Source organism: Petromyzon marinus, chromosome 33, assembly GCF_048934315.1.
Source record: "Petromyzon marinus isolate PM22_M1 ecotype Great Lakes invasive population chromosome 33, UKy_Petmar_22M1.pri1.0, whole genome shotgun sequence".
In the NCBI taxonomy this organism is placed as follows: Eukaryota; Metazoa; Chordata; class Hyperoartia; order Petromyzontiformes; family Petromyzontidae; genus Petromyzon; species Petromyzon marinus.
The window spans coordinates 4,970,790-4,994,068 of NC_133699.1; the positions used below are offsets into that span (position 1 = coordinate 4,970,790).

The 23,279-nt window shown below is 48.3% G+C and overlaps 1 long non-coding RNA gene across 1 annotated transcript; it reads left to right on the forward strand.

Moving 5' to 3' along the window:
• Window positions 1-2,212: 2,212 nt before the first annotated feature.
• Window positions 2,213-17,769, forward strand: LOC142929717 (uncharacterized). Its single transcript, XR_012945873.1, has 2 exons — window positions 2,213-2,719; window positions 15,655-17,769. It is a non-coding gene; the product is annotated as an uncharacterized LOC142929717 (long non-coding RNA).
• Window positions 17,770-23,279: the final 5,510 nt, after the last annotated feature.

A 23,279-nucleotide genomic window follows, 5' to 3' on the forward strand; every position in this document is an offset into this window, starting at 1 on the left:
ATAATGATGGCGAACAAGTGGAGACTGACTTTTTGATGCTATTAACATGGCATTTGTTTTCATATGCCAGTGTATTATCCGTTCTTCTGCCATTAAAAACGAGAGTCCCGTGTAAGCGTTAACATTCTTTTGAAGCGCCCTGTATATCGCCACTCCTCTTGCCTAATCACATAATTACGCGAGTTTTTGTTATTTCACACTGCTGGTGAAAATATATCTCAAGCTGTTTGCCTAGGAGGCCCCAACTCGTAGCTCTGGCTACCGGAGGGGGGGGGGGCTGGGCAAGGCACCCCCTGCCCCCCACGCTAGTCACGCGACTAGATCTGCCATTCCCCCTCGCGCATTCAGCTCTCATCCCGTGGTTGTGTGTCTGTGTATACTAGGGAGCGATGGTGTAGTGGTGTAGCGGTTAGCGCTACGCTGCGCTATGAACCCGGCGTCCCGAGTTCGATTCCCGCTCACGGTCAACACCCAGTCAAGATTATTTGAACCGGTCCTGGGCCTCCCCTAGGTCGACTCAGCCTCAAATGAGTACCGGGCGTGGTCTGTAAATATCGCCACTGGGGAGACAAAGGCGGTCGGGCGTGGTGCTGGTCACTCACCCTCTCGTGTACCGTTTCGGCCTTCATTAGTGCTCAATTACAGCACTTGCCCCTACAGTCTATTAAGGCTAAACGGGGGATCTTTGTCTTTGTGTTCAAGCTCGACTCAGCCTCAAATGCGTACCTGGTGCGTTGTTTTAACATCGGCCACTGGGAAGACAAAGGCGGCCGTGCGTGGCGCTGGCCACCCACCCCCTCGTGTGCCGTGCTGACAGCGCTTGCCCCAACAACCTGTCGAAGACTATACGGGTGATCTTTATCTTGGTATGTGATGAAAGGATGCGACCACTCATTACTTAATTGTCACTGGTGGTGGTATACGTTGCAGAAATAATTTTGGACTCGACATTGAATGAAAATGTGTTTAATCTTGATTTGAAGCTTCCGTGACTGTAGGAATCCATACTCTTTAGTTACTTCGGTAAAGTCACGTAGGTAGAAAACATAATAATAGATCACGACGTTTCGATCGCCACACAAGCGTACAGCGACGTGACACGTGGCGGGCGACATGTGGATAACCTCATCCAGCAGTGGATTGACCATGATTGATGATACAGTATCAAACAAGTACACGTGGGAGGGGGGGGGTGGAAATGGGGGGGGGGGAATTAACTTCCCTCCTCCCCCTCTACGGACCCATCTCACCATAGACCCCATGAATCATGAGCGTGATCTCCCACTTTCCGACTTCACGTTCCGTTTTCTTTAATTTAATCCGCACCCCTGTCTATGCACTCCCCTCGTCGACCCCCTGTCACCCCCCCCCCCACTACTCCCAGACCCGAACACCCACAGGCCCACCCTGCTCACTGAATTACAACCCCCCCCCCCTCCACTGAATTAAACAGCACTCGGTCGAGTCCCATTACACCCGTCGTTCCACAGCGGCATCATTAATTGTGGATGCGTTCCGCGCGGTGCGGATGCGGAGTTCTCAGTCGGCTGCTCCGAGCTCCTCTGTTGAGGGAGAGAGAGAGAGAAAAAACCCACCGCGGAATTTCAGCCGAAACAACGGAATTCGGCTCACTTCGTCGCAATTAATTGGGGCCATCAATCATCGTGACAATCCCAGCCCGATATTTTTAGAAGTCCTTGTTTCATTAACACCGTCGCCTTCGTCGTCGTCGGCGTAATAATTGCCGGATCTCAGAATCGTTATCATCATTAGCATCTCCGTGGCATGAGCACGATCGTCGTTTTATTTATCTCCTAATTGGTATCATTATCATAAAATGTATTTACCTTGAATCATGTTTATCCCCATCACGGTTATCACCATGATTGGGATCAAACAAATTTTTATGAACTACAACATATCATCATCTCATTGCCATCACGATCTCCGTCATCATTGTCTTCATCTAAATCAACTCTTATATCCCGATGGCAATTCTAGTTATATCGTTAACATCATAATTGTTGTCATATTTGTCACTATGCATACTCATCGTCATGAACATCACAATCTCCGATATAGTTGTCATAATCGTCAACTTGATTGTCATCATCATCATCATTTCCTCAATCATTATCCATCTATGACTCATTGATCACTATCATCAGCCTTATCGTAATTATCATCATTACGCTCATCATCAAATCAGTGCGAGCAGAGAGGATTGACTCAACCCATCATCCCTCAGGCGTTTATAAAATAGGTACCACTTTCTCGGGAAGCCAACAGTAGTTGTCATATGGCTATACTCGTCCATGTCATAGGAATGTGGAATTTCCTGCACTGCCGTAGACCTGTAAACAGGACATAAGCACCGTCTCGATGGTCGAGCAGAACATCACTTTGATATGTCGTGACATCTCCATCTCCGTTTGAATCATCACCACCACCACACCACCAAAATCATCATCTCGGCTCATGGTCACGGCACACTTGGACACACGGCTCATTCAGCCACTCGTTCGGGCCGAGCGTGCAGGGGAGGAGGAGGGAGCGGCATGTTTATCTCTCTCTCTTGCTGCTTCTCACACCAAATGTCAGCCTCGCGCGGCGCAAAACGTCGGGGGTTGCGTCAAAACGGAGCCTCTCACCTCCCTCCCGCTCGTTGTTCGGGCCCTCAGCCCGGATCGGTCGCAATCACAAGATCATCATCACAAAGGTGGCGTCACTTGACATTTCCAATTATTATTATTTTTCTTTGCGGTGTTTAATGACCGGCGTGTTCTTTGTCTCCGCGTGTGCGTCTATACCGACGTGCATGCGTGCATGAGTGTGTCCTCTGTGTATGTACGTGTACTTGGAGCGGTGGCGCAGTTGTTAGCGCACTGAGCTGCGAGTCTCGGTGACACGCGTTCGATTCCCGCTCATGACGAACATAGGGCGACGCGTGTCTGAACAGGTCCTGGGCCTCCCCTAGGTCGACTCGGCCTTCAATGTGCAACTGGGTGGTGTGTAAACATCAGCAATGGAGAGACAAAGGCGGCCAGGCGTGGTGCTGTCCACCCACCCCTTCGTGTGTCGTGTCGGCTTTCATAGGTGCTCGCTAACAGAGACCAAAAAACGACTCGATTTTCGAATCGAATCGTGACCACTGATTCATTGCGACAACCCACCTGCTATGAGGAAGAGTCATTGCTCGAAACGTCGTCCGTTATATAATTTATCTTTTAAAGCCACGGTGTTATTGGACGAATGCGTTGAGTCGTATGGGAATTTTCAGACATTTATATTTAAACTAGACTATTTTTATTTTACCATGTAAGGCCCACTGAGCTATATAGTTCATTTTCGGAAGCGACCTTGCCACAAATAAAAACTCAACGAAGTGGCTTATCGTGTGGAAATTTTCAGCAGCAGCGTTGTTTCTAAATGTGGAGGGGAAAACCGGAGGACACGGAGAAAAATCCACGCGAGAGCATGACAACTCCAAATATAGAGCATGCGTCTCAAGATCGGGGTAGAACCCACGGCCTCCTGTATACCTGGCGAGGTAGTAAACGTCTCGCTATCGTGGCGCCCTTATATGGGGTGGAGGGAGTTGAATCATCACATTGCCAAGCGGTGCCCACATTGGTGCCAGCCACACTGGGGGCATCAGCCGCTGTACCAGTGCTCGTAATTAATCGGTTCGTGCTGACATATCACTTGCGAACCACAACCCGCGTTGTTCTTTAGAAAACTGATTTTACAGAGGGGGGGGGGGGCGGCGGTTTGGGAAAGTAATGTAAACAACCCAGCCACCACTGGCGTCCTCTCTCTCTCTCGCTCGCTGATGTTCTCTTTAAAAAAATAATCATCTCGTGGGACAAAAAAAGTAGGGGTTCGGATGAGACTTGAGCGCGTGTGGGGAGCGTGGCGGAACAGCGATTAGCGCTGCGCTGCGAACCCCGGCGACCCGAGTTCGATTCCCGCTCACGGCCAACAGCAGCGACGATTATAGCTGAACCCGGTTCTGGGCCTCCCCTAGGTCCACTCGGCCTCAAGTGGGTACCCGGTGCGATGTGTAGCCATCGCCACTCGTGGTGCTGGCCACCCCACCCCCTCGTGTGCCATGCCGGCCTTCATAGGTTTCTATCTCCAGCAGCACTTGTGCCCCAAAAGTGACTTAAGGCTATACGGGGGGGGGGGGGGGGCGGTCTTTGCCTTGGTGTGCAAGGATCATTCACAAATGAGGCCCCACTCCACTAGCGTCGCAACCCCCCCCCCCCGCCCCCCAATGTATTTTTCCACGATTGTGTTTCTTTTGTGTTAGAGTTGATCATTCAACGTTCCGTCAACAACACAATGTTTTGAGCCCTTTATAACCACGATGTTTTCACTAACACTCGTCGTTTGCATACGAATTATTAAAACATTTTTTGGAAGTGCAGAGCGAAGCCAACATTTTTTTTCAAACGATTGATCCAATATCAATTCTTTATAATAATAATTTTCCTAATTTAGAATGCGCATTGCATCCTAGTGCGCTAACTTATGCAACGGTCCACTTAACGAAAACAAGCGTTCGTGCAAAAGGAAGTCAAGAAGCCAACCAAGGCCTCCAATTGGTGCAGAGAGGCCTCCACATTGATTGGTCGCTAGGCAAAGGTTCAAAGGGATTGGAGGAGAGATTTAGAATGTAAAAAAAGGCGGTGGACGGTCGTGGCGACGGTTGACAACCGTTAGAGGAGGTGGACGAGGATTGGTTGAAGGAAGTGGGGTGAGCGAAGCTTCCAGAAAGGGGGGCTCGAGGGGTATAAAAGGGGAGAGCACGAGGTGGGGGGGGGGGGACGTTCGGGGAGAGTACGGGGAGCTTCAGTCGCCGAGAACGAAGCCCGGGCCTAATGGTGGTGCTGTGTCCAAATGAAAGGCTCCGAGTGTCAACGTGTGTCGGCGTCTTTACACGAGGATGCCAATGCGCAATGAATTAAATGCAGAAAACAGAACCACGGCAACTGACCAAACTAAAGAGGGAAGGCCAGTTTCAAGAAATTTGTTTTTAAAGCAGACTTGAATATATCTGCCGACTCTGATTGCATGATTTCAAGTGGAAAGGCGTTCCATGGCTTGGGTGCCACGCTAACAAAAGCCCAATCACCAAAAGAGCGCTACCTAGACCTGGGAGTGCTGAGCAGTTGGAGATCAGAAGATCTTAAGGACCTTGATGGCATATATATAAATCTATTCGTTCCTGCAAGTAATGTGGGGTGAGCCTTTTTAAAGCCTTATTGGTTAATAGCATTATCTAACAATCCACTCGGAATTTGACTGGTAGCCAAAGAAGAGATAAGAGAACTGGTGTAATGTGCTCATGGAATGGGTTTACGTGTAAGCATTCTAGCAGCCTCATTCTGAACGAGCTGGGATCCCAGCCGATAGGGCGTTGCAGTAGTCGAGTCGGATTAACTTAAAAGCATGGACCAGTCTCTCAAAGTCAGCAGGTGACAGGAAGTGATGCATTCTGGCAATATTTCGTAGGTGGAAAAATGAAATTTTAACCACCTTAGATATATGTGCCTCAAATGATAATGACTGGTCAAACTGAACACCAAGGTTTCTGACCTCCTGTGTGAGGGAGACATCGTGACCATCAATCATCAAACGAGGCAAACCAATTTCATAAAGATGCAGAGGGACGCCAATGAATATCGCTTCGGTCTTGCCAGCAATGAGTAGCAACAAGCTTTGGCGCCACCATGAATTTACTGCTGTTCGTGAAGCAGACAGCGCAGAAGAAGCTGTTACATAGTCTGGTCCTAACCAGATATAAATTTCAGTGTCATCTGCATAGCAATGGTAGAATAAGCCAAGATGGCGGAGTAGAATACCAAATGGTGCCATGTAGATGCTAAAAAGTGATGGGCCAAGCACAGACCCCTGCGGAACACCACAGAGAACCAGTATAATCGGTGACCTGAAGCCATCCTTTGTGACGAAGTACTTACGTTTCTTTGAGTAAGAGTGGAACCACAACAAAGCTATGCCAGAGATCCCCATTGAAACTTCCAGTCGCTCAAGGAGAACCCCGTGATCAATGGAGTAACGGGGGAAAGACTGGAACGGCGGCACAGCAAGGCCACGCGTTGCACTGTGAACTCGTGGCCTTTGTGGGTACCCTGGCCGCTTGCTGCAAGAGGTTCACGGTTCGATTCTCAGCGGCTGCCCCGGTCATTGATGTGAGCGTATTTACTCGAAGAAGAAGAAGAATACTCACGCGCTGTCTGCTACGCAGTGGACGTTACAAATCCCGTGACTTATTCGCGAGAGTGGCCCCATTGTGTACCAACGTCACGGTCCAAATTATACTTTTTTTTAAATCGCCTACCAAATTACTCAATTAAAATATAAATAGCAATATACATATGCACCGTAGCAGGACGCCCATAAAATCAAGCCTTTCAACTCATCAGGTCCTTGACGCTGAAAATAAATAAAATAAAACAAAACTAAATAATCACCCTCTATTGGGAATACGAGACAGGACCCTCCTGAGTCAGTGAAGCTTTCCAGGCTAAGCAAACGCACCTCATATTAGCGCAGTTGGCTACGTACGGTGCGAAAGAAGCTCAATGTACATATTAATAACAAACACGGCAAACTCGGCCACCTGGGTTTAATTCCCAGCCACAGCTAACATCAGTGCTGGGTGACATTCGAACCGGACCTCATAGGCACCTCACATCCATCAACCCAGACAGAGGGCCGTGGTGAAGTATGGGGAGGCCTTCACCCAACAGTAAATTAACAAATGACTGAAATTATGATGATACCATATAATGTGAATTTACATCGGAATAATGCCGATGAGGATATAATGCCGACGTGAATGAGTACTATTACAGCACCACTAACGACTTTGTGCGGTGGTAACGATTACAGTAGGTTTACACGTTACTTTTTTTCTAAATTAGGTTTTATAGCATTCGATTCCAAAAATAACCTCAACGTGTTAATGCTGATTGAGCCATTGGCGCGAAATAAACCCCCCACCTCACACCCCACACACCTCTCACACCTCCATCCACCCCCCACTGCGCGTGGCAGATCATGAGCTTAAAATAAACATTGCCTCCAGCGGAGCAGATTGAGATGCCACTGCCCCCCACTGCAGCGCGCCGGGCGAAATCACCATTTGTCATATTTCATTGCCAGGGCCTATTGCTCGCGTTCGTTGCTTTGTAAAGCATATAATTTCTCCCCGCCACCAAAACAAAGACAAAGATCCCCATATAGCCTTAACATACTTGTGGGGGCAGTGATGTTAGTGAGCACCTGTGAAGGCCGGAATGTTACACGAGGGGGTGGGTGGCCAGCACCACCCCCGACCGCCTTTGTCTCCCTGGTGGCGATATTTACACACCATACCAGGTCCCCGTTTGAGGCTGAGTCGACCTAGGGGTGGCCCAGGACCGGTTCAAATAATCGTCACTGGGTGTTGGCCGTGAGCGGGAATCAAACTCGGGACGCCGGGTTCATAGCGCAGCGCGCTAACCGCTACACCACCGCTCCCAACACACACACTCACACGCGCGCGCATTCTTCGATGTGATTTATGCAAACCGCTAGAGACAATATTGATGCCCCCGGCCCGGTGTGAAATGTTCCGTCCTGATGGCGAGTTACGCGGCGTGGCGTGCGAGATTTGAAAGATAACAAAGAAAGTGTTTTTTTTTCTAACACGCCCGCATTACGTTCGTTCTCGTCTGCAGACGTCATCCGGTTCGCTCTGTCGCACGCGCGCACTGGCGGTGATCGCCCATTGGACAGGGACTTAGTGAACATTATTTCGTATAAAATCATCCTTAGTGGTAGGCCAAAGAAAGAGATGTAGTCAAAAGTGTTCTCTCCGTAGATGGTCGTGAGATGGAGACAATCATAGGAAATGTGGACAATCAGAGGTGGCGAGATGATGATTCCCTCGCCTGCTATGTAGGAAACTACGGCTATTTTTATTCTACCAGGTAAGGCCTAATGAGCTATATCGCTCTCTTTCAGAAGCGACCTGGCCACAAATAATAGCTTACCACAAGTGGCTTATCGTGTGAAAATTCATCCCGACCCTGACGCCTGTATATTTGGAGTTTGCGGTGTCTCTCTCCCCGTGGTCACGTGGATTTTCTCTGGGTCCCTCCGGTTCATCCCTCCACATTTGGAATCAACATCACGCGTTTAGAGTATTTGGCTGAAATAATTGTCCACGTGACAAGCCACTTCGTTGAGCTATCATTGTGGGCAGGTCGCTTCTGTAAAAATATTTGTATAGCTCAGTGGACCTTACCTGGTAAAGGTAAAACAAATGAAATGTTATAATCTTAATTCTTTCGGTAAAGTCACGTTGAAGGGAAACAACAAAATAATAAAATATATATAATTATTTTGTTGTTTCCCTTCAACGTGACTTTACCGAAAGAACTAAGAATATGAATTACTGCAGTCACGAAAGCTTTAAATCAAAATTTTAATGAAATGTTATTTAATTAACTTGTGTTTATTAGGATTTGAATTAGATATGAAAGTTGATTAATCCCTATTGTTATCGTGTATCCAGGGCCCCTTGAACTAATTAGGGCCCTAAGCATTGCTTGCCTACCTTACACCCAGCAATGCATTTACACGTCATCCACCTTAATTCTGGTATTCATCATTCTCTTCTTCCCAGGATGTGCGTCTCGGGATTTTTGCATCTCAGAGATGGGTAACATTACAGGTGGGGCCCATTAATTCCTTGCAGCAGGGCCCGTGCCAACTACAGTCCTCTGTTTGAACATCTTACAACACTTGTGTAGTAGGGTAAAGTTTTATCAATCAATATCCTGATAACGGCGAAAGCATCCAAAATAACAATAAGAGCAACTTTTCTTTCGAATTCGGTAAAAAAACACAAAACCCCCCCACAACATTTCAAGAACCGCAATGCACGTGGTGAATACGAAACGGTGGCGGTCCTTAGTACACAACGTTACGAATCAGTCCTCAAAGAGCCGTAGTTTGCTGACCCATGCCAAAGGAACTCCTTGCCAATCCTGGCGGTTTGAGGGGCGGGGGGAGGGTGGAAAGAGGGGTGGGGGCGGGGCAGAAGCAGTGGGGGCAGCAGCAGCAGTGGCGGCTGCGCCTCTTTTCTGAAGCGGCCTTTTGAGTGAGTTCACATTTAAGTGGGGAGGGGTGGGGAGGGGGGCGAAATTGTGGGGCGGTGGACTGATGACGTCGATCAGAGTGGCCTAGCGGTCGTGCGTGGCCGAGGGAATTGCAGAGGGCCCACTCGTGGGCAACGAGCAACCAGTGCGCTCCCGACCTTGTCAGACCCACTTTGGCTCACTTGTATTCACAGCCGGAGATTGATTCCCGTAAGACGCTCCGGCAAGTACTAAGCGCCCCCAATGCTGTAGACAAACAAACAAAAATCTCCAAGTGATTGACTTGTTTTTTTTTCCTGCACAAATTGCAGCATCGAGGCGGTGACAGCTTTACAGCACATGTGCTAGTGGTGGAAATTCCACGTTTCTATAGCGGGGACGAGTTTATCAATGAGACCCCCACCCTCCCCGCGGAAGGATGATGGGCTGAGTCAACCCCCACTACCAGCATTGGAATTGGCAATCTTATGAGCGCGAGCCGCCCGCATTGACACGGAGCTGCCGATCCCTTTGTCAATAAAGTTACACGAATATTGTGACACCCAGATACAAATATTACCGCATTATAAGACGCACTCCCAACTCTTGTATTCACATTCAAGCACATCAGCCCTTCCTGTGCCGACAACACCGTGCCAAAGTAATTCATGACATTTTTAAGGCGTTTCTAATTTTACTGGTGTAAGCACAGCATGCGTAAGCCATTAACTGCATCAGTGCTAAGCCTTGATAATCGTATCTACACTTTAGTACTACAGCGGTATTCACACTATTATTATCATGGCGCAGGACTGTGTTTTATAGAAGACACAATCTGCAATGGGGGGGGGGGGGGGGTGGTGCGATGTGTGTGATCCCAATTGAGTAATTTTCTGGGCAACAATTGAGTAATTTGCTGTGCAATTTGCTAAATGGATACAATTTGTACCATGATGTCGGCACACAATGGCCTACGCCACGGGATCGTTAACGTCCGATGTGAAGCGGACGGCGCGTAAGTAACGGTAAATATACACCATTAGTAATAACCAGGGTGGCCTGCCGGGTTCAAACCTCGGCCAGCGACGAGCGCGCCACCGCAGGGTCGCGTCACAGCCCCGGTGCGCGTGCGTGCGATGATCGTCACTGGTGTTGGTCGTGAGCGGAAATCGATTGGTCCGTAGCGCAGCGCGCTGACCGCTACACTACCGCTCCCCGCAGTGAATTACAAAGGCAAACACACACACACACCCTTGCTCAGCAGCTTGCCACCAGTGTGTAACATCCAAGCAGTCTCGGCCTGAAGTTCTCAAGAGAAAATTGAGTACTCTATGGAGTGTGATGAACGTTAAGGTTGTCATTTAACAACGACTGTTTGTAGCGTCAATTGCATTACGTAGGCTTCTTCCACGACTAATATTATTTGGGCTCGATCGTCTTTAAGTCGCCACGTCAATTATGTTGAAATTTTTTTTTGTTTACAACTGTGTAGGGTGGTTGAGGGTTTTGGTTTCAATACCTTGACATTTTACACGACGGCAATGGTCTTCATTCATTGTAAGAGGAGGGCCACTCTTGGCCCGATCAGACATCATCACGCATTTGACACCATTGGGGGTTCGACAGCAGCGCGATGATGATGATGGGGGGTGTTTTTCACCAATTATTGTACTGTCGGGGGCCGCACTCAGAGGCCGCACTAAAGGCCACCAGAGACGTGTAATTATGAATCGGTGTTAATTTCCATTTCCAACCGAACACAATGTATTTATTGTACAGTACTCGATTAGCATTCATCAATCAAACATTGATAACACGAACCAGAGAGCAACCATTTGCTAAATATTTTGTTTTATTTCACAGTTTAAATCCCACCATCTGGTTCTCTTCATGAGAAAAACAATTGCCACATGTTCCGGATTATCGCAACATCCACTTTTTCACCCACATCATGTGTATTTTCTACCCAATGTTACGGATGCGTTTTATAATTCGGTGCGAGTGTGGCCAGCTTCGTGTGACCTTCGTGGCACCGGACACAAGGTTTGGGCTGCGTCTTACTCTCCGAAGCGTCGTGAAATCCGGAGAGTGCGACGATAATGCGCTCATCCTACTCGCTCCCTCTGCATTTCCTTCGAGTTCAAGCCGCGTAAAAAAAAAAGATTTCCTGCTGCCACTCACTGCTCCTTCGCCGGCACATGAGCTGCCATTTGCGTAATTAAATCCGCAGCCCTGAGCTCGCATTAGCTGGGCGCCGTCCTTCCGGATGAGATGACCACTTCGCTGCCCTAACGAGGAGAAACATGCGAGCTCCGGCCAAGCTGCGTGTCCGACGCTGCGCGGCCTCGCCGCCCTGCTGCCGATGTCCTCTGGTGGCCGTTCAGAAGGCTCAGCTCGAAATCTAAGCCGTTGTTTCCGTGGCCACAGGGGAGTGTGTTTCGCTGGTCGAGGATTGGCACTGGGCCCTTCCAGCTCGGCTCGTCTCTTGCACCAACGCTTCGCGGGACGACGCGTGGCTCGATTGAATTCAGAACCCCCCGTGCTCCCTCTGCCACCTCCGACTCGTTACGTATCCGCGGCCAGAGAGCGATGGCTGGAGATGAATCTGTTTATTTTACTGAATCTCTCCCCCTCTCTCTATCTCTCTCTCATCTTCACTCCCGTCAACCTGCGCTACAGCTCGGGGTAGAATTCGCAGCAGCGCGACTCACAATCTCCTCTAGACCAAGGAGGGCCGAATAGTGCGGCGAAGGTGCCTGACGCCTGTTGGCACAGCTGACACACGCGGCGTCGCAACGTCGTCTCCACTTGTCTCGACTCGTTCAGTTTTGCATCACGTCGGTGGAAGGGTTCAGCTTTACAGTGGGGAAAAAAAACAACCTGGCCCTCCCCCGGCACGGCTCGGTTGTGCAGTGGAAAAGGGGTACCGGTGCTGGCATGGCCAGGTAAAAAAATCTTCAAGTTGGAACCTCTCACAGAAGTTTCCCCCCCCCCCACCACCCTCTGTGTCCCTGCTTCTCCAATTTGGTCCGCCTCGCTTCCCAGTGGCCATGAGAAGGCGGCAAAACAGCGACAATCACAGCGCAGTTTGATCATTTCAGCTCGCACCTGGCCACGATTACGAGCGAACCCCCCCCCCCCCTCTCCCGCGCGCACTCCACATCAAATGTTCACAGCATCTTCCCATTCGCGTGCACCTCAGAGCAATCGTGTTCTTCTCTGTAACATTTTTTGTGTCCTTGTGAGGTGCTATTGGGTTGTTTTATTTGATCAGGAACGCAGGTTCTTTCGGTAAAGTCACGTATAAGGGAAACAATAAAATAATAAAAATATAAAACAATAACCATCAGGTCTCTAAAAAAGAGACCTGATGGTTCAATGAGCCACTCTGTCTACAGGAAAGCTACCCATACGGATGCTTACCTGAAACCGGATTCCCACCAACATCCATCCCAGAAGAATTCCCTCATCAAGACTCTGCACCATAGAGCCCAATGCATATCCGACCAGTGAACTCAAGCACGTACACCAAGCTCTTAAGGCTAATGGTTACTCCGACTACACAATCCGCAAAGCTATCACTCCAACCATGAAGAAGGACCCTTTTGAGGAGCCTTTCAAAACCGTCACTTTACCCTACATTGCGGGGATCACAAAAAAGATCTCCAAAATCTTGAATGAACACAAGATCCAGGTCCGATTCAACACATTACATAAAATCCGAGACCTGGTTGCGTCTGTAAAAGATGTGATTCCGGACATACAGTACCCTGGCGTCTACAAACTAAGTTGCCTCTGTGGTAGTAGTTACATTGGAGAAACCAAACGAAATGTCTCGGACCGCATTCGTGAACACAAAGCAGACCTAAAACACGGTAGGACCAACACCTCGGCCGTGGCAGATCACTGTTATAATTCATTAGGCTCACATGACATTGACTTCTCCAAGACAGAGGTTCTTTGCAAGCCATCTGGCTACCATGAGAGATTCGTTCATGAGGCTATCCACATATACAAACACAGAGACAATTTAAGATGGATTCTGGCTTAGCAATCATTGGAATGACTTGATACACCATTTCGGGTCTTAATTGATTGTTCACGCTTACGGTGGCTTTGAGGCCGCATCCATTATTTTCGTCTCCCCCCTCCTCTTTCCGAACATAGATGGACTCGTCCATCTGAACAAACTGTCAAATCGCTCTCTGTGGTGCTAACGTTAAAAATAACCGCCACTTTTTTCAAATTATCTTGCTGTGGTTTTCACACCTGATGATGATTGCTTGTGTTGCAGTCGAAATGTCGTGAGAATTTTATTGTTTTACATTTTTATTATTTTATTGTTTCCATTATACGTGACTTTACCGAAATAACCAAGAATATGAATTCCTGCAGTCACGAAAGCTTTAAATAAAAAAGAATGAGTACACTTTAGTGCGTGCGGTGGGGCAAAGTGTGGCTCCTCCGGGCCGCTTCTCCACAAATAAGCTAATGGCTCAATGGGCTTTACTTGGTAAGATACAAAAAAAATTACTTTCATTTTTTTGAAGTGATTTGTTTACCGTTTCCTATACTGTCCACTTCAATCGTGTTTTGCATTGTTCTTTGTTGTAACGTTCTGACCCGCCCCTACTGGACTTCTGTGAAAAAGAGCTTCATAGCTCATCGGATTCCTCCTATATAGATACATATTCTGATGTCGATGTCTGGAAAAAGCGTGGAAGAGTAGGCCAAAAAAAAACCCATAGAGCGGCTTTCTAGAGCTCGCTATAGTGGATGCCCTCTTCTGTCAGCAGTGGCACGCGATCGCAGGACCGCCCTTCTACCTTAACCCGTCTGAAAAAATGTTTTCAGAATAGTTTCGTTATCCACACGTACTTCCTCTGTCACCTGTGCGCACCTATTGTGTTTCAAAATGTCAGTTACCTCCCTCGAATGAGGATTAGGTGGTGCTACTCTCCGTTGTCAGTCCTTAGCCAGAAATATAAATACCACATTCATAGGGCGGTGAACAGACCATCCGTAGTACGACGGGCTCTTGACTTGCCGCCGAGAGTTACAGCCTCACGAGGTGGTACTCAGTTTGTCAACCCCGTGGAGACTGATGATGATGATGATACTGTAATTAAGACGGGGCTGAATTGTTCTGAGCTGTTGCTGATATAATGGTGGTAGTGGTGGTGGTGGTGATAATGATGAAGGCGGTGGCGTTCGTGGTGGAAGTGGTTGAGGTGGTGATTGTCCGAGGATGACGATAATGGTGGTGGTGATGGTGACAATGGTCGTTATGATGATGTTGTTGACGGTGGACGTGGTGATGATAACGGTTATGTTGGCCGTGGCACTGATGATGATGATAGTGGTGGTAATAATTTATGATAGCTGGTGGCCGTGGTGGTAACGATGCCGGGGGGAGCGATTATTGCCCTGCGTCTGACCCTCGCATCTTCACGATCTTTCTCAGCTGACTTGCAATGACTTTTACTTTACCGAACTTATTTGTGCGCACATTTATTTTGCAACTTCTCCCCCCCCCGCCGCACTGGAAATGTGTCGCTACAGCCAAACAAATGAATTCCTGAGTGTGCTTTGTCTGGTAGGTTGGGGATGGTTTAGTTATATTTGTACGTGTTTATGGGTGGTTTGTTTACCTTTCTTGCATACTCTTTGGTTCTATTCGGTAAAGTCACTTAGGTAAAAAAATAAAACAACAAAAATCACGTGACTTTACCGAATAGAACCAAAGAGTATGGATCCTTACAGTCACGAAAGCTTTAAATCTACCTTTCTTGCACTTCGCACTCCTATCGTGTTGTCGTCCTGTTTGTTGTTCTAACGTCCCCGACTGGACATCTGTGACAACAATAACAACAACAAAAACGCTTTATTGCTCATCGGATTCCTCCCGTAAAAATAAATATTCCGATTGTGACTCTGACGACGTTGGGCGGGGGCCTGCAGGGCACAGAAAGGGACACGAGAGGTCCAGACACCAGAAGATCCGACGAAGCCAGCAGACACGGAAATGTTGTACATGGAGACGTGCTTACGAACCTGGCGAACCCCAGATCGATTCCCGCATCACGACCACGAATAAACAGTGACGATTATTTGAAACGGTCCGGGGCCATCCCCCTTGGTCAACTCGGCCTCAAACGAGGAGCTGGTACTATGTGTAAGGGGCCGTCCATAAATGACGTCACGCGATTTTTGACGATTTTTGACACCCCCCCCCCGCGCCCCCTCCAAAACCATATTTTCCATTTTGAATATAAAACATGCTTCAAATCGCTTTAAACTATTGTCGTTGTAGTGCGTATTTAATGTGGCGCTGCACTCTGATGATGTAGGAGTAAACATTTATTAAAAAGTCTATTTAATTAAGTAGAACGTGTTGTCTATATTTATTTAAAGTTGCACATTTTGATGTGACGTCATATCTCTCACCCCCCCCCCCCTCGTCACACATCGTCACAAATGTCTGACCCCCCCCCCCTCCCAGGTGTGTGACGTCATTCATGGACGGCTCCTAAACAAAGGACGTCGTTGGTGCTGGTCACATCACCGCCGCCGTCGTGACGCCGGCCTTAAGAGCACGTGCCGCGACAGCCTGTTGCAGCCGACACGGGGGGGGGGAGTCAGTGTCGGTGTGTGTGTGCGTGATGACGGCATCACTCGCCAACCCTACTCGATGCTTTATGGGAAGCGGGTGACGTCATCACGCAGATGTGCGCGGTGATGTCACCGCCGCGCACCTGTCCGCCCAAGCGCCAGGAAGCCAGCCAGCCAGCAAAACGTAGTTTTTTTGTTTTAATTTAAAGCTTTCGTGACTGCAGGGATTCATATTCTTGGTTCTTTCGGTAAAGTCACGTAGAAGGGGAACAATAAAATAATAAAAATATAAAACAATAAAATTATCACGACGTTTCGACTGCAACACACGCAATCATCATCAGGTGTGAAAACCACAGCAAGAAATTTTGAAAAATAAGTGGCGTCTCCATGCACAAAAACCGCCACTTTTTTCAAATTTTCTTGCTGTAGTTTTCACACCTGATGATGATTGCTTGTGTTGTAGTCGAAACGTCGTGAGAATTTTATTGTTTAATATTTTTATTATTTAATTGTTTCCCTTCTACGTGACTTTACCAAAAGAACCAAGAATATGTAGTTTTTTTTAGTTAATAAAATATAATATCGTATGATGTAAGTCGCTATTGTGTATAATGCTTGGCATTTAAGTTTCTAGATCCACCTCTGCGCTGGCTCGTGGTTTTTATTTTCATCCCAGAGTCCACGTGGTGTTTAATTTAGGTGGTGGTGGTAATGATGGTGGTGGTGATGCTAGTACCTCTTTATTATATTTTAATTTCCTCCTCCACCCTCCTGTGAGTGGAAGCGCACAGCAAGCAGCTCAAGCTCACAGCACAGCCGAGGAGCGGACACACACACGCACGAACCACCCGCATGTGTGTGTCTAAGTGTGTGTGTCAAAGTGTGTGTGTCTAAGTGTGTGTGTGTGTGGGTAGCGTTAGTGTAACGGTTAGCGCGCTGCGCTATGAACCTGGAGACCCCGGTTCGATTCCCGCTCACGGCCAACACCAGTGACGATTATCTGAACCGGTCCTGGGCCTCCCCTAGGTCGACTCAGCCTGAAATGAGTACCTGGTGCGGTGTGTAAACATCGCCACTGGGGCGACAAAGGCGGTCGGGCGTGGTGCTGGCCACCCACCCCCTCGTGTACCGTCCCGGCCTTCATAGGCGCTCGCTAACAGCACTTGCCCCTACAGTCTGTTTGTCGTTCTCGCGACTCGTTCGTAATAGTTTTACGGTAATTACCGTACTTGTCAATTTTTGTCAAAGTATTTCTGTTTGCTCCGGCCACTGACGCACAAAGGAGCCCTAGGATATTTTACTTTCACAAATTATCAGACAGGTGCTCTCTCTCTCTCTCTTCCTCCCTGCCTCTCTCTGACGTCAAACGTAGACCCGCTAATGTCACGGTACCAACACTAATTCAAAGCCCACGGCTTTTTCAAAACGTGCACGGCTCTTTTTGGCGTTGTTGAGCGGAGTATATTTTTGTAGTAGTAGTAGTCGTCGTATTATTTCGTGATACGCACACGGAGCTGCGCATTGAACAAACAGTTCCCGGCACAATTGCATTAAGGCCTTACCCCAGCTATGGCTCTAGGGTTTGGTGTTACATGTTGTTTATGTCGTTTATTGAGAAAAATCGGTCACAGTTCCTATGGTCAGTGTTACATTGCTTTTTATGGCTTTATTTTGGTGATGTCGAAAACGTTTTTTGGTTTGGCCATGTTTGTTTGTTGTAGTACGGAGTTAGACTGATGGCCTAAATCTAAGTTGTCTTGTGGTTGTTATTGTTGTTGTTTGACTTGCATCCCACTGGGATTTTTGCACACAGCGTTGGTGTACGGTGCTTTTTCAAGAATATTTTGCTGTTTTTTCCTGGATTTTCTGTTTGCACAGTCACATAGTCACTTTAAGAGGTTTTCTTGTTCGTGTTTCTTTTTTTTGTTTGTTGTGGTTGCACCCGATTCAAGAGCCGAATGGCTCACAGGGCTATACCAAAATAAATGAAACTGAAACATTGCGTAAGGAGTCATTCTCAATCCAATGCCGGATTAATGCAGAATTTAGAACCTCGCGTTGTTCACTGCACGCACAAAAAAAACAAGATGTTTTCCCTTTTAAAGGTAGCTCCCGTTCTCGAACCGGTGTGGGTACCCACGTGAGTTAACCCCACCTACCTGCACCGACTCGCTGCAGTGTACATGCGTTTGCCGCCATACAGGCGCCTATGAAGTTACCCAATGGCTATTACAGGAATGTTCCTATGCCAATTAAAACTGACGGCCATCGGAAAACTTTTTTGAAAATCGAATTCTTAATCGTCAATTGCAGTCGCTGACTCGTTTCCACTCGAGCTCTCTGACATCTCTCCGAGCTATGAAGAAGGGTATCGCCCGAAACGTCACCGATTATTGGACGAATGTGTTGGGTTGGTTTTTAATTTTGTATTAACCACGTGGCCGATAAGCGGCTGTGGACCGCGGCTCTCGCAGCCGGGCAAAGACAAAGGTCCCCCGTGTAGCCTCAACAGACTGGAGGGGCAAGTGCTGTTAGCGAGCACCTATGAAGCCCGGCACCTGCACACGAGAGGGATGGTGGACAACACCACGCCCGACCGCCTTTGTCTCCCCAGTGGCGATGCTTTTACACACCGTACCAGGTACCCATGCGAGGCTGAGTCGACCTCGCGAAGGCCCAGGACCGGTTCAAATAATCGCCACTGATGTTGGCCGTGAGCGGGAATGGAACCCGGGTGTTCAGGTTCGTAGCACAGCGCGCTAACCGCTACACTACCGCTCCCCAGGCACAGACGCACAGACACACACGCGCAAGCGCATCTTGCTAATACGTGATGTAAACGCGTCGCCTGAAAATCGTAGAAACATTTGCATTTTGAAACCGCACAAAATCTCGAGTTGCACTTGGGCAATATTCACAGCAGCAATGCGGCAACCAGCGTCAGACCGTCGAATGGTTGCCGGAGTAAATTCGGCGTGACGTTCTTTGGCAGCTGCACGTTGTGCGTGTGTAGTCGGGGAGTGGTGGCGGCTACGGCGTGGTGGTGGTGTGGGTGAGGCTAAAGCAAACAGGAGTAAGACGCAAGGAGGGCTGGAGATTGCGGTTGGGCCAACAAATGCCGCCGATTGTTTTTAATTGACTCCTTCGCATTTGCGTCGCCTTTGTTTGTCAACCTTTTATTTTTACGGCCCTTAACCCCTGGCGCCACCGCACGGGGCAGTTCAGCTGGAAGGTGTAGGTGGGATGGGGGTGGTGAAGGTGGTGGGGCCACTCACTGTGGGTACAACGACGTGCTGCTGTGACGCTGACGCAGATGTTGACATCATTGCTGTGACCTTTGCATTTTGAGGATTATTTTACCTCTCTTCGCTCACGAGGCTCACCCATACCTCTGAGCCACGAAGGCCACACCTTTGGTGCTCAACCGCGCGGGGTGTGGTGGTGGTGGGGGAAAGGTAGAGGCGAGTGAAGTCGCCTTTTCCTACGTAAGCAGTCAGTGGCGTCACGGCATAATAAGTCCCGGGTAATACAAGCACCGTGAACATTCTGACTTGCCTCGTGTTGTTTTTGGTGGGAGGGGAGGGTAGGTTGGTTTATTTGTATTTCACACAGTGAACTGCGCTTTCTTTATTGTCCACCGATATGTATTCAAACATCGCACGTGTATGCGCGCGACTGTGACACTATATATCGCTGAAGTAGTCATCATCATCAGCATCACATTATCAATTAATTATATTCACGCGCGTGATTGCAGCAGCGATATCTTCGGGAGCTAAGTTGAATTATCGAGGTCTCATAGCCACGAGAGGGCTTCAGTCCGACAGAGTCGGTGTCGTCTTGCTGCTCCTCCTCCTCCGTTGAAGGAGCGCAGACTCACAGTGATTCGCCATACGGACCACAGTAGATGTAATTCGTGCGAAAAAAGTCGTCATGTCTCAAAGTGCACATGAAACGTGATGCATTTGGGCCGTGCGATTAGCGCACTGCGCTATTGTGACCAGCCACCCCAAATCGATTAACCACAGCCCCGCGGGGGGGGGGACACTCTGCCTCTTCACTAAACCTGTTCTGGCCAACCCGAGCCAATTTTGGTTAAACGACCACCACGATCAACATGCAAAGCAGATGTCTTTATTCAGCAATGGATTTGCTAGTGGCTATGCATTAACACACTGGTTTACCAGCAGCAATGTATTTCCTACTGTCTATCACACACCGTGGAAGGCAAATTATTTTTTTGCTTTACCGACGAAGATTATCTTAATTAATTATTTAAAATACAAGTATTTAAAAGGCAAACCTCTGTCGATCCACTTCTAGATGAAGACTTCCCCGTGCCGTGTTGGTCATGGGGATTGTCCGACCATACTTCACCACGCTGGTCAGTGCGGGTTGGTGAAGAGTAGGCCAAGGACCCATTCAGAAATCACTCGCCACCGATGTTAGCCGTGGCCGGGACATCAATGTCAGGTTGCCTGGTTCACAGTGCAGTGCGCTAACCACTGCACCACCGCTCCACCCCTTAGTGTTTGCATTGCGTTGGTATCGCAACCTGGTCCTGGGCCTCCCCTAAGTAGACTTGGCCATGAATGAGTACCTAGTGCGGCGTAGTCCCATGTCAACACAGTGGAGGCAAAGGTGGCCGGGCGTGCGTGGTTACCTGCCACGCCACTCCTCACCTCCCCCACCCCCGCGTGTCGTGCAGCGATTGGCCACCCGACACGCGTGCTCACCGCCACAGCACTGGCTTGTGAGAGCTATGTATGACGTTGTGGGATAGCAGGCAGCATAGCAGTGGCGGTAAAGCCGCCACAGCATTGGCTTGTGAGAGCTCTGTATGACGTTGTGGGATAGCAGGCAGCATAGCAGTGGCGGTAAAGACGTCGACGATTGTCCCACTTTAACAAAGACGGTCACGGCACCCCGCGCTTTCCGGAGCGATTCTGCGGCCGTCTGGAACGCTCTTCCTTCCGATAGTGTCAGGCCAGTGGAGATATGCACTTATGAATAACCTAAGTTGAAAGTTAATTTCTTTAAAACTGCTTTTTGTGTTTAGTTTGTTGTACCCCCCCCCCCCCCACGCCTCGGATTTAGCACGGTTGGCTAAGTACGGTGCAATAGAAGTTCGACATACATGCAATTGTGGAGCAGTATATTTTATTAAAAATGTGTTACCCATTTGGGTTCAAACGTACAGGATTGTCAGTCTTCTCTGATTGTTTATGTCATCAAATTTAAGCGACGTCATGGGTTAACTGTGAGTCCTCTGTCTTTCTCGATTTATGCAAATCCAATGAGCAGACAATCGTGTATTTCATGCTCCCGTAAGCATGACTGCGTTTGCCTGGGATCCATGAACCCGTGCTCAAGTTGGTACAATTGAGTGTCTCTGTCGTGATGCTGTTGAGCCTTCTGTGGTTTTCATATTTCTCATCATCATCAAGGGCGCCACGGTGGCAAGATGTTTACTACCTCGCCTGGTATACAGGATGTAGTGGGTTCGATCCCAACCCCGACTCTCTCTTTCTCCCCGTGGTCGCGTGGATTTTTATCTGGGACCTCCCATTTTTCCCCCTCCACATTTAGAATCAAGATCACACGTTAAGAGTATTTGGCTGCTCGAAATGTCCACGTGATGATAAGCCACTTTGTTGAGCTATCACGTGTGGCAAGGTCGCTTCTAAAAAAGAGCTATGTAGCTCAGTGGGCCTTACCTGGTAAAATAAAAATAATTGTTTAGTTTAATAGTTGTAATAGTCGCCGTTATCAACATCATCATCATCGCATGTTTACCTAAACCAAAGGAGAGCTCATTGAGACCAACAGTATCATTTGCAAAAGGGATCTGTGTCATAAAATAATAATTATGATAATAACAAAAAGTCAAAGTCGTTTCCCGATCAAATTCAGGCAACGGTGCTCATACAGATGTTAGGCAGTGGTGGAAATTCCACACCTCTATGGCTGGAACAGGTTTAACCACCGCACGGCCGCTGTTGACCTCCACACGAACCGGTAATCATTGTATTGACCCTAAAGGAACGATGGGCTGAGTCAAGCTAGGACTTTGAACGCATAACCTCATTGCGAGCCCCTCCTTCTTTCCGCCCAGCCACTTAGTTTGTCCAATAACTACTACTAATAATAATGCCAATTATTTACCCCGGAAAACCTCACTGAGTCTCAATTCACTTGACTAGCGGGTCCTACGACATCGGCGTGTTTGGCCAACTCGTTTCGGAATAAGCAGTGCCTGGCGCAGGGTGTAAACATCACAAAGACGTCCGGGCGTGGTGCTGGCCACCCACTCCCTCGTGTGCCGTGCCGGCCTTCATAGGTGCTCCCTAACAGCACTTGCCCCTACAGTCTGTCAAGGCTATGCGGGGCATCTTTGTTTTTGTGTGTGCGGTGTGTGTGTGTGCGGTGTGTGTGTGTACTGTGTGTGTAGTATGTGTGTACTGTGTGTGTACTGTGTGTGTGTACTGTGTGTGTACTGTGTATGTGGTGTGTGTAGTATGTGTGTACTGTGTGTACCGTGTGTGTACTGTGTGTGTACTGTGTGGGTGTACTGTTTGTGTGTAATGTGTACTGTGTGTGTACTGTGTATGTGCTGTGTGTGTGTACTGTGTGTGTACTGTGTGTGTACCATACCTGTCAACCCATATGGTTCACCTGTATTGAACAGGGAAATTGAGTTTTCAGGTCCATACGGCGTACAGCCGTTTCCATACGGGCAAAAAGGTGGCTATTTGTGTTTCTCCCTTGTGATGGGACTTTGTAGGATGAAAGTTGAGATTTATAAGGACACAGGGGGACAAATAAGGTCTAAATTGATCTGTAATAATGTAGGACACTGGTAAGGGGTTGACAGGTATGGTGTACTGTGTGTGTCTACTGTGTATGTACTGTGTCTACTGTGTGTGTATTGTGTGTGTACTGTGCGCTAATGTGTGTCTACTGTGTGTGTACTGTGTGTGTACTGTGTGTGTGTACTGTGTGTGTACTGTGTGTACTGTGTGTGTACTGTGTGTGTGTACTGTGTGTGTACTATGTGTACTGTGTGTGTACTGTGTGTGTACTGTGTGTGTGTACTGTGTGTGTACTGTGTGTGCTGTGTGTGTACTGTGTGTGTGTACTGTGTGTGTACTGTGTGTGTACTGTGTGTACTGTGTGTGTACTGTGTGTACTGTGTGTGTACTGTGTGTGTGTACTGTGTGTGTACTGTGTGTGTACTGTGTGTGTGTACTGTGTGTACTGTGTGTGTACTGTGTGTGTATTGTGTGTACTGTGTGTGTACTGTGTGCGTGCTGCTCGGTAAGCAGCGGTCTCCTCGTGTGGTTTCGCGTTGTGCCGCCCTGTTTACATTTTTTAGAAAGCATCTACTACTACTACCTACCGCGAACAGCGAGAGAAACCTGTACACAACATCATCAGTGCATGCTGTATATCGGGAGTGCAGTGCTGTGTGTACTGTGTCTCTACTGCTGTACTGTGTGTACTGTGTCTCTA